Source organism: Chinchilla lanigera, unplaced genomic scaffold (genome assembly GCF_000276665.1).
Source record: "Chinchilla lanigera isolate Chin_1 unplaced genomic scaffold, ChiLan1.0 scaffold00040, whole genome shotgun sequence".
Taxonomy (NCBI): domain Eukaryota; kingdom Metazoa; phylum Chordata; class Mammalia; order Rodentia; family Chinchillidae; genus Chinchilla; species Chinchilla lanigera.
The window spans coordinates 35,516-47,894 of NW_004955441.1; the positions used below are offsets into that span (position 1 = coordinate 35,516).

The 12,379-nt window shown below is 36.9% G+C and overlaps 1 protein-coding gene across 1 annotated transcript in view; it reads right to left on the reverse strand.

The window, feature by feature from the left end:
- The window catches only part of Srd5a2 (steroid-5-alpha-reductase, alpha polypeptide 2 (3-oxo-5 alpha-steroid delta 4-dehydrogenase alpha 2)), an 83,585-nt gene that overhangs the window by 23,367 nt on the left and 47,839 nt on the right, over positions 1–12,379 (reverse strand). The window lies entirely within an intron of this gene.

The window sequence follows — 12,379 nt, forward strand, 5'->3', positions numbered from 1 at the left end:
ATTATTATGTTATCCTTGTTTTACTCTTTAAAATAAAAAAAAAATTATGTCTGGTAATCTGAGCAACTACTCTGAAGAGAACCATATGCAATATAATAACCACTGTTAATTTCCTATCATCTTGTTTTGAAATTCTGTACCATTTTATTGTTTTTTTATTCTCTTTAAAATAAAAAAAACTGTGAAAAAAAATAAAATAAAATAAAATTCATTTATCTATTGACAGGTACCAAGGATGATTCCATAGCTCAGCTACTGTGAATTGGGCTGCAGTAATATGTGTATGCAGCTATCTCTATAGTAGGCTGACTTTAATTCTTCTGGGAGTATACTGGAGTGGTATAGCTACAACAGAAGGGAGCTCTACTTTTATTTTTTGAGGAACCTGATTTCCTTAGTGGTTGTACTAGTTTGCATTTTCACTAGCAGTGGAGAAGGATTCCCTTTTTCCCTATATCCTCACCACCATTTATTATTTTTGAATTTTTGATGATAGCCATTATTACTGGTATGTAATGGAATCTGATTATAGGGTTGATTTTATTTCCCTAATAGATGAAGATGTTGTACATTTTTAATATATTTATTGGTCATTTGTACTTATTTTGAGAACTGTTTGTTCATCTACCCATTTACTGACTGGAATATTTGGTTGTGGGTAGAATTTTCTGGAAGTTTTTTTGAGTCCTCTATATATTTTGGACATTAATCTTGTATTGAAAAAGTAGCTGGCAAAGATTCTCTCCCATTTGGTAGGCTGTCTTTTCACTCTATTGTTTCCTTTCCTGGAGCCATACAATTTGAATCACTATAGTTTGTTTTCAAATATGTCTTAATCCTAGATGGGGCCTACCCATTGTAAAGGCGTTCCACTGACCAAATTTATGACAAACTGGGTGTCAAAAAAGAATAGTGAGTGGAACTGATTGTAAATATTAAATAAATACTCATGAGTCCACTGTAATATATTAAAAATATATTTAGAAGACATTCACTACCATTAAAGGGCTCCATTAATACCAAATCATTACTGCGGTAAAATGTAACTGGAGGAACAAATAAGTATTCACCCTATACCCTATTCTGCTACCTCCTTAAAAGGAACTATAGTTGTCATTTTCAACTGATAAGTAAGAACTTCTCTTTTCAGAAGAATAACAGCTGATAAGTGGAGAATGAATTTTAGAAATTAGAAACCTATCAGTCACAGGGTTCCCACATTAATGGGTCTTTGGATAATGTATTTTAAAAGAGCTAGTAAGTATTGGAGAATAAAAGAATCAGGGTAGGATCAGAAATGAGTTCATGAACTAAAATTTCTCTTTTCCTCTGGTTTTTTGGGCATCACACAAGTATCAAAGTAACAGGGGCCATTGTTTCCTTGCCCTCAAATTCAACCCTACATAAATTACAGAGATCTAAAATCCATGATAAAGCCATGGGTAGACTAAAGGCTATGACCTGGTGGATGGCGTAGGAGCCATGACAACATCTTGGATCAACAGAAACCTTCTATAGCATAGAAGAGCTTTTAAAGTCTACTCTTGCCCACTCCCTATCCTGCCTTGAGAAGAAAACTCCCAATCCATTGCCACTGTGATGGGAAATAGTACAAGTCACTTGAGATCTATGCAGTCACATCAGAAGAGTGCAAAGGTCCCACTGTAGTAGGCAGTGATGAAAACAGACACAGACTACTAACCAGCCCGCTGAGACATCCATTTCCCACTCTTCCCACCAAATCCATAAGTCTAGGCCAGTTCATTGCAGCCTACAGTCTCCTTGGTGTTGTTTTTAAGTTTGACAGCTAGTTGCCTAGGTGACCTGTGCATGGAGGAACAGCAGTTTGTGGTGCTTGGGGCTATTACTCTGAGTCAACCCCTCTTGAGGCTGTCACTCTGTCAACCCCTCCTATTTCTTAAATTCAGGAAGAGGGACACTGACCAGGATTTAGGCTTTAATCCTAATCCAATACACAGTAACAGATGAAATTGCCAGGAGAACATGACACACAAACTAAAATAATCAGACATCTGAGAAGTGCAACCACTGGAAAATAATCAACAACATATAAAGTAGAAGTAATATATGTAATAAATAAATAATGAACAGCATACACTGGATAAAGTAAAATTATCAGAGCAATTTTAAGTAAGCCCAATAAGTATCCTCAGAGAAATGTTTCCTTCAAGGCAGAACAAAAGTCACTTTAAAAGGAACTAATGAACAAAAGAAGATATGAAAAATGCAATAGCTAAAATAAAGAATATCATATTTGTAATAAATAGCAAGTACTTTCAAGTAAACAGTTGAAGAAAGAAACAGTTACTGAGCTGGGCATGGTGATACACACCTGTAATCCCAGCACTTGGGAGGGTGAGGCAGGAGGATCATTGCAAGTTCCAGACCAGCCTGGGCTACAAAGTGAGCTCAAGGCCAGCCTGAACTGCATAGCAAGACCCTGTCTCAAAAAGACAAAAACATAAAAGAAAGAAACAGTTACTAGACAGTTCAAATGTCATTCAGGAAAGAGATAACCAAGCATCTGTCAGTTTTTAGATTTTAAAGAACTTTCTGCTTGGAAAAAAATTTTTAAGTCCCAGAAATTCAGTGGTAGAAAAGACCATAACAATATTCAATATTCTCACTTAGGAAACATGAACAAGATGAGGCTTAGGTTATGAAATGAAGATAACAGATAAAAGAAGTTCTCTCTATTCTGTCTTGCCTGGGATGCCTTCTGCCATGTTGTGATGCAGAAAGAAAGCCCTCACCAGATGCTGAACAGATGTTACTGCCATGCTGTTAAACTTCATCATCCCAAAAACCATGATCTAAACAAATCTATTCTTTGTAAGTTACACAGTCTTAGGTGTTTTGTTCTAGCAACAGAAAACGAACTAAGACAAAAACTGATACTTGCTTTTGTAAATCTCATATTCATTTCATACATACACACACACACACTCTCTCTTTCTCTCTCTCACAAGCACACACACAAGCCAACCCCACAATCATCAAGCATTTGTTTGACTGTTTGTAAGCAACAAAGAGCAAAGTCTGGAGACTGTTGAAAAAAATTCAGTAGTATTTTGGATATGGACTCTGTTATGATTTGTGTCTAGATGTCCCCCCAGTGCCTCAGGCAGTCATGGGGGACAAGCTTTTCAGAGGTGGCTGAATCAAGAGCTTGTGACTGTCTCACAGTCTAATGCTGGGATTAAGAATGTGAGTGTTACACCTACCCTAGGGCTGGTAGCCTACATACAATATAAGGGACAGAAAGGGGCTTGTCCCTTTCTCTCTCTCTCTCTCTCTCTCTCTCTCTCTCTCTCTCTCATATATATATATATATATATTTTTTTTTTTTTTTTTTTTTTTTTTTTGCTATCTTCCACCACCATAAACTGTTGCCCTTATGCCATGTGCCACCCTGCCTTGGAGCCAGCCTATTATAGACTGAAACTTCTACAAACTGTGAGCTAAATAAACTTTCCTGTTTTAACTTTGAGTGTCTGGTATTTTGTCTCAACCACAAGCCAAAGGTAACTAAGACAGACTCCTATCTTCAAAGCCTGGAAGTTTTGTTTTAGATCCTCTCATGAGGCACTCGCAGCCTGAGAAAAACACTGGTTAGTATTGCCTTATCTGGAAATGGGATGAAAATTCTTCCTTGGCAACCTCCAAGACTGATGTGAGGGTCAAATTAAACATCTACATAGAAGTACATTTTAAACTGTTAAATGATTGGCAAAAAGACATATATGCATGTTGCATTACAAGTGAATAAAAGTTTATAGACCTAAAGTATCAAGATGGTCTTAAGGAACTTAGATTTCCTCCTCAATAACAGAAATTCCATATCTCTTCTTTCTGGCTTAAATATTACCAACTCTATTGGAACAGGGGGGCTACCCAGATATGTTCAAGACATGAATCTCCTCACTCTGGTATTCAACCTGGATTTTGGGGACCTTCAATTCTCTGTACTAAAGAGCTGAAGAGGAAAGAAAAGTCCACTTCCTGTGTTGCCACCCTAGAAACTAGAGGCTACCTGCTTTTTCCTCTCCCTTTGTATCTGGTCTCAGGCCCTTGAGTCACCTGCAGAGTTCTTAATACTCCACTCAATCACAGTAGTGCCTGCAATCATTTCTTTGTGAAAACAATTACCTTATCTCTCACATCCCTCAAAATGCAAATATGCACAGTAAAGAAGAGAAGACAGCATCTCTAACATAAGAGTGTGCACAAAGAAATTAGACTCAGGAATCTTTCCTCCTTCTCCAGAAGGAAACAATACAGAAAGAAGACACAGTAGAAAGACCAAGTACTTCTTGATCAAAAAATTCTACAACTTCATAATTCTTCATAATCTTGGACAAACTTCTTCACCTACAAACTGAAGTGAATCATAACTATCTGATTGGATTATTATAAAAATTAAGTAATATTATGTAAGAAAAAAATCTGACCCAGATTATTGCTAAATATTTGTTTCTGCTCACATCCACATCACATGACAGCTTTGAGGAATGAAAATAGTTTTCAGAGGGAAAGAGTCCTGGAAGGCTACATATAGTCATAAAAAATAGTTGTTTGCTCCCCAGTGTAATTCTATCAGTGCTAACCATGTAAACCAAACAAGCCCAGGAGATAAAATCCAAAAACTCAGGGCATGAGGAAAATAGTCATACTTTCAAATTAAACCATGTACCCAGCCCATCTTTATCTTTTGGACTTTCTAAGTCTGAATGCAAAGTCAATAATCACTGCATCTCATCTAAAGGAGTAAGTCTTAATTGGGGCAGGCTTACTACTGCAACAAGTAACCGCAAAGTATCAGAGGCTCAGAGTCATAGAAACACATGTCCTGCTCATGCCATGACCCAGTACTATTCAGGGGTGTGATACTCTGTTCCAAAGACATTCAGATCACAGGCTCTTCAGGAAACCTTCAGCATTTGGCCAGCAGGCAAAGGAAGAAAGTATGGAGGATTATGTAAGTTTTCTTAAAGGTCAAGCTTCAGGTTAAAAGAGACATAAATCATTCCCAACATCATTCACCCTAACCAAATGTAAGAAAAACTGAAAAATATAGCTTACTGGGTTTCCCAGTGGGAAAAGGAAAAGAGGTTTGGTGAACATAGTGTGCAGACAGAAGTCCTGAGGAACTAATAATGTTCTGACCTGAGTAACTGCTGTTGGAAAGATGGAAGTATTCAAAGTATGTTGCAATGTAGAAAAAAGCAATTTAGTGAATAGAGTCAATTATCCAGCCGAAGAAGCTGCAGATCAGTGCACTGGAGTTATAGCTGAATTCCTACCACACAGCAAGACTCAGTTTCCCTGGGTTAAGGCCACATTTCTCTAATTCCCTCCCACACTTTTAATTTAAATTTTAATTATTTTATGTTTATTTTGATACACAGACTGAAAATTACTCTGCAAATGCAAACTTTTCTATCACTGTTCAGTAAACATTCATTTTCAGGGACTCTCATTAGAAAGGGTTAACTAAAATTGCAAATCCAAATTAAACCAAAGGGAAAAAACCTTCGAAATTACACATCTTGCATAGACCAACTCATATTTAACTAAACCTTCTTCAAATATAAATGCTATTGCTCAGATGTTCAAATTAATTGAAGACTTTTCACTATATGAAATTTTAAACTTCATTGTCAATCAAAATAAATTCAAATTCTATATGTAAATGAAAAGGTTCCATGTATTATATTTAGCTGTTCAGGACCTTAATAACTATATATGGATTATATCTAGCTACCCAGCATAGTAATAACTCCTTCTTTGACCCCATATATTCTTTTATCAACTACCCCATATTTTCTTTCCTTTTTAGCAAAATGGCTCCAAAGAGTTATCTGTATTTGCCATATCTGCTTTTTCTCTTTTTCTCCTCCCCCGATTAAACAAATCTTGAAGAGGTCACCAGAAACCATCACATTTCCAAACCCAATTTTTAATGCTCTTCCCACTTGACAAGTTAATCACACTTCTTCCTTCTGCAAATGCTCCTTTCTCTCTATCTCCAGAATACCACACTCTCTTGACTAGAAGCCTACCTCAGTGGTAAAGCTTACTATGCTCAAAGCCCTGAGTTCAATCTACAAAATAAAGCCAGGAGTGGTGGCACACCCCTGTAATCCCAGCACTCGGGAGGCTCAGGTAGGCAGATTGCTGTGAGTTGGAGACCAACCTGGGCTACAAAGTGAGCTCAAGGCCAGCCTGAACTGCATAGAGAGATCCTGTCTCAAAAAGACAAAAAAAAAAAAAAAAAAAAAAAAAAAAAAATCCACAGAACAAAAACCCCCAGGAGGTTTGAACAAGATCCAAGGCCTCATAGCATAACACAATTCCCAAATGTCCAGGTTACAATTTAAAATCATTTATAATGCCAATAACCAGAAAGATCTGGAAATGAAGAGGAAAAATCAATAGATGCCAATATGTTATATGTATTATATAATTCTGAATATATGAAGGGGAAACGTTTATTGTTTACAAAAATCATATTATAAATAGGGACAATAAAGAGATATAATAGGTAAGGTTTCTACACTCAAGCTGATAAAATTGCAATACTTGTAAACTATGAAGAGTCATGTATATATAACATAATACAGGAACTACAAAAAAGCTATAGGATAGTCTCAAAAATGTTACAGATACAATCAAAATGGCATTCTATAAAATGTTCAAGTAACCTACAGAAAGCAGAAAAAAGAGAAGCAAAATGAAAAAGCAGGAAAAAAAACAAAATAAAAACAAGAAAGTCAGAACTAAGTATTAATATATCAATAATTACAATAAATATAAATGATCCAAACTCACCAATTAAAAGATACAGTTGGCTGAGACACGACTGAACTAACTGTAAGTGAACTACAAGAAACTCACTACAAAGATAACAGTATAGGTGAGCTGACGGTAAAGAAAGGGTGGGGAATGTATACAAATATTAACGAAGAAAGTAAGAAGATTGGGAAGCTGGCAAAGTAGGAGGTGCCAAGAACCTGTTTCCCACCTAGACAACACTTGTACTGGCAGAATCTGTCTAATGAACTTGTTTGGAACTCTGGAGTCTATTGAGAACTTACCACTTGAAAGGCTTGGATGGTCATTTGTGATCAATTTCAATCAATTTCAGCTCTTAGCATAGTAGTAGCTACCCACCTCCCTTTCCAGCCTTGTGGCAGGTGTCTATGCAAAAGTTTTTGGGTCACCTTGCAGGGAAAAAAAAAGACTTCCTCTAAATATCAGGGATGTATGCTCAAATTATTGATTTCTGCTTCTGATCACAGAGATATAAAACATGGACGGTTATTGTTTGCTGCACTTTCTTCCATTTTTGCAAACCTCTCCTCCTCAGCTAAATTGACTTTCAGGGCATTTAAAGGATCAGCGCCCTATGCTATCCTCTTTATTTTTTCTTTTCTCCTTTTTGGTAGCCAGATAGTAAAGATAAAGTTATTTTAAAACAGCTAAATATATAGGGAAAATTAGAAAGTGAATGCATATGACCCAGGAAAAATGTAGGCTCAGGAGAAACCTGAGAAGACCTAATGATCGCACCTCAGGCTGATGCTTCCCACAGAATAGCAAAAAACAAATCCTAGAGAAAGGAAGGACTCCAGTTCCATAATTATCATATTATTAGATTAAATGTTCAGTTTTCAATACCAACAATAAGAAAAGAAATCATAAGGTGTTCAAAGAAAGATGAAAACATGGCCCAAAGGAAAAATAAGTAACAGAAACTGCCTGTGAAAAAGAACAAATGGCAGATCTGCTCAACAAAGACTAAAGTTAACTGTTTTGAACATGCTCAAAGAATTAAAAGAAGATGTGGAAAACCCCAGAAAATGATTATGAGCAAAACCAAAATGTCAGTAAAAAGACTGAAAAATCCAAAAGAAGCCAAGACAAGGAAACGAACATACACACTGAGAGTCCCAGAAGAGAAAGAAAATGTAGTAAGAAGAATATTTGAAGAAATATTGGCTGAAAATTCCCCAGTTATTATACAAGATATAAACATCTGAGCTTAGTAAATCCCAAGATGAACTCAGACTCACACAGATATACACTATAATCAAACTTTCCAAGGATAAAAAGAAAATCTTCAAATCAGAAAAGAGAAGAAACTTGTCACATACAAAGAATCTTCAATAAGATTACCCGCAGATTTCTCATCAGAAGTCTTAGAGGTTAAAGGTACTAGGGCTGATATTGTCAAGTCCTAAGAAGAAAAGACTGTCAACCAAGAATTCTATATCTGGAAAAACTACACTTCAAATGTGAAGGAAAACTAAAGACCTCAGATAAACAAAAGCTGAGGGAGTTTGCTATCACAGACTTGCACTGCAAGAAATACACAAGGCATATAGAAAACAACTATCAAAATGACAAAAGTCATTTCCTCCTAAGCAGTAATTACATTAAATGTGAATGGATCGAAACCATTTCATCAAAAGACAGAGATTAGCAAATTGAATTTTTAAATGATTCAGATATATGCTGCTTATAAGAGATTCACTTTAGCCAGATGTGGTGCCACATGCCTATAATCCTAGCACTCAGGCTGAGGCAGGAGGATCACTGTGAATCTGAGACCAGCCTGAATTACAGGGTGAGTTCAAGGCCAGCCTGAACTACGTAGCGAGACTATGTCTCAAAAAACAGAGAAAGAGAGATTCACTTCAGATCCAAAGACTCAAATAGAAGCAAATGCTCCACTTTTCTTTTTTTTTTTTTGGTACTGGGAATTGAACTCATGACCTCGTGCTAACCAGGCAAGCACTGTGCCACTGAGCTAAATCCCCAGCCCATCAAATAGAAGAAAATGAAAGAATGGAAGACAATATTTCATGCAAATAAAAATAAAAAGAGAACAGGGGTAGCTATCTTAGTAACAGTTAAAATAGACTTTCATTTTTAAAAAAAGGTTACAAGAGACAAAGAACACTATTAATATTAAAAGGTTCTGTAGAACAACAAGATATAATAATTATAAACATTTATATACCTAATGAGAAATCATCAAAATATATGAAGCAAAATTTTTATTGAAGGAGAAATAGTTCTGCAATAGTAGTTGGAAAATTAAGCGCCCTACTCTAAATAGGATGACTAGACAAAAATTAGTAAGTACTGACATAGAGGACTTCATATAATAAGCAGACCAGCTCTAATAGATATACACAGAACACTTGAACCAACAGCAGCACCTAGTCTTCTTAGGTTCACGTAGTTCACTTTCTAAGATACACAGTAGGCCCCAAACTAGAACTTAATAGACTTAAACAGACAAATATCACTTTCTGTGATCACAAATCACAGTTACAAATCAATTACAAAAGTTAACTTATTTTTTTAAATATTTTCTTTGGCACTAGGAATCAAAATCAGGACCTTGCTCTTGGCAAGCAGGTGCTTGTGCCACTGAGCTACATCCCCAGCCCCACAAAAGTTAATTTAGAAAATTCATATACATGCAAAAATTTAATAGCACAATTTAATAACAAATTCTTTAATTTTTTTAAGTTTAATTTTTTTTTTTAAATTGACACATAATTTCTGTTATGGTTTAGATCGAAAAGATCCCCCCCCCAAAATTTTGTGCTCAAAGTTGGGGCTTTTCAAAGGTGATTGGATCGTGAGGGCACTATACTCATCAGTGAATTAATTGATTAATGAGTTCATAATGGGGCCTGGTTGGAAGAGGTGTGACCTAGAAGAAGGTATTCATGTCCTAGGATTCTCATTCTGTGTATGTGTGTGTGTGCGCACGCGCATGTGTGTTTCCTTTTTGGCTGCCATACTATTCCAATGTTCTGTTTCTGCTTTAAAGCAGATAACCATGAACTGATCCTCCCACAACTGTGAGCCAAATAGGACCTCTCTTCATTAAATGAAGTGTGTGTGTGTGTGTGTGTGTGTGTGTGTGTGTATGTGTGTGAGGTATTATGTCCCAGTGAGAGGAAAGCTGGCTGGTATAATATCTGTATAAATTTAGGGGTATACTGTGATGTGTGTGTGTGTGTGTGTGAGGTATTATGTCCCAGTGAGAGGAAAGCTGGCTGGTATAATATCTGTATAAATTTAGGGGTATACTGTGATTCTATAATGATCAAGTCAGGTAAGTAATATATTCATCATTTCAAATACTGATCATGTCTTTGTGATGAAATATTCAAAATCTTTTAGCTGTTTTGAAATATGCCACATGCTGTTCCTGACTATAGTCACCCTTCTATGCAATAAAACATCAGAACTTATTAATCCTATTTAAATGTGACTTTTTACCCAAAGGCCAACCACTCCCTAATCCCCTCCTCCACCTCCTACACTTTCCAGCTCTGGTAACCATTATTCTACTTCTAGGATATTTCTATTTTAGATTTCACATATAAGTGAGACCGGGCAATATTTGTCTTCCTGTGCCTCACTGCAGTTAGAATGGCTACTATCAAAAAGACAAAAGACAGCAAATGTGAAGAAAAAGGAACCCTTAAACACTGTTGGTAGGAATATAAATAAGTGTAACTATTATAAAAAACACTATGGAGGGGTTTCTCAAAAAATTAAAAACATCCAAGTGTGGTGGTATATGCTTGTACTCTCAGAACTCAGAAGACTGAGGCAGGAGGATTGCCACAAGTTTGAGGCCAGCCTGGGCTACATAGTGAGTTCAAGGCCAGCTTGAACTACACAGTAAGATCCTAGTTCAAAAAAACAAACAAAAAAATTAAAATAAAATTAAAAACCGATCTAGCATGTGATCCAGATTGTCTCCAGGTAGGTCTGTTCCGTTTATGCTCCCTGGTGATAGATGGTCCTCATTAAGGATGTGTCTATCCTGACTCTGTAAATGAGGTAACTTGCTTAAAGACTGCAAAGGGGCAGCATAGGTAGGGTTAAAATGGGGGTCCTCTGTTTCAAAACAGCTCACTCATTTTCAAGTAGAAAGGGAAATTTTGACTAACATGTAAAATTGTGGGAGAAACATCCCAAATGCCCTTCAAAAGAATCCAAATTTGGTTGGGGATACAGCTCAGTAGCACAAGCACCTACCTAGCAAGCACAAGTCCTGAGTTTGATTCCTGGAACCAAAAAAAAAAAGAAAAGAAAAATCCAAGTTTAATTGCCTAAACGTTTAGTCCAAGAACCTAACTGCATCTACAGTGAACATCTGTTGTTTTTGTTGCCCAATATTCTTTTCCTTCCCCTGGAACCTGTCCTTGTCCTCTACCACAGATCCACCTTCTTCCCCCCTTTAGCCCATGTGCTAAGAGTCACATTCTCCACATTCCTCAGACAACTAGGACAGAGGACAGTCCTATCTTACTGGCTGCCTCAGGTCACCTATTAAACCTAGTAAGATTTTACTTACTTTCTAGGGCTATTTGTTGCCACATGCCTTTAGCCTGAGAGAATATACAGTCTTAGATACTTCCACTGCCTTGCCACCAACAAAGAACCTCTCTGCAGACAAAAGACCCAGTAGCAGGAGAGTGAAGAGATAGAGACAGAAACCAAGTCCCGATGTTATTTTTGGAACACTGCATCAATCTGAGCCTGAGTCAGCTGGAATTTCCCACTTACGAGAGTTCATCAGTTAGGGTTTCACATAAAGTTGTTTTTTTTTTTTTCTGTCACTTGGACCTGAAAGAGTACTGGTTAGTGTAGCATCACATTGTTTTCTTCTGAAATAAGCATCAGACTTTTCTAAAAATAAAGCCAGGATTGATGAGGTTTGGACTTTGCGTTTAAGCATAACTGGAGTTTCCTCCAATTTTTTATTCTCTTCAGAGCTGTACACAGTAAGAAGCCTTTCCTTATTAGACACTCTCTGCATACCAGAGGACATTGGACCAGCAAATCTCCTGAGTTCTCAACCCACTTGCCTACACTGTTGCCAGGAAATAACCACAAAATGGTAATGAACACTCGCTTGACTGCGTACTCAGACGCTACCTATTATGTAAATGATGGTTAGTGATATGTTGGAGAAGGGCATGTGCAGGCCAAGTGCGAAGCAGCTAAACACAGCACGAGTCAGTTGTGCATCACACTCACTTATTTTTTTTAGTTTTTTGAGACAGGGTGTCACCATGTAATTGAGGCTGGCCTTGAACTCACTATGTAGCTCAAGCTGGCTTCAAACTTGCGGCAATCCTCCTGCCTCAGCCTCCTGAGACATTCATTTATTTTTTATTATGGTACTATGCTTGTGCAGTGGGTTGAATTAACACACACATACACACACACACATACAAACATGCAAAAGATGTGTCCATGTTCCTGGAACACGTGAATATCAACCTTATTACAGGAAAAGACTCCATATTATCTTGTA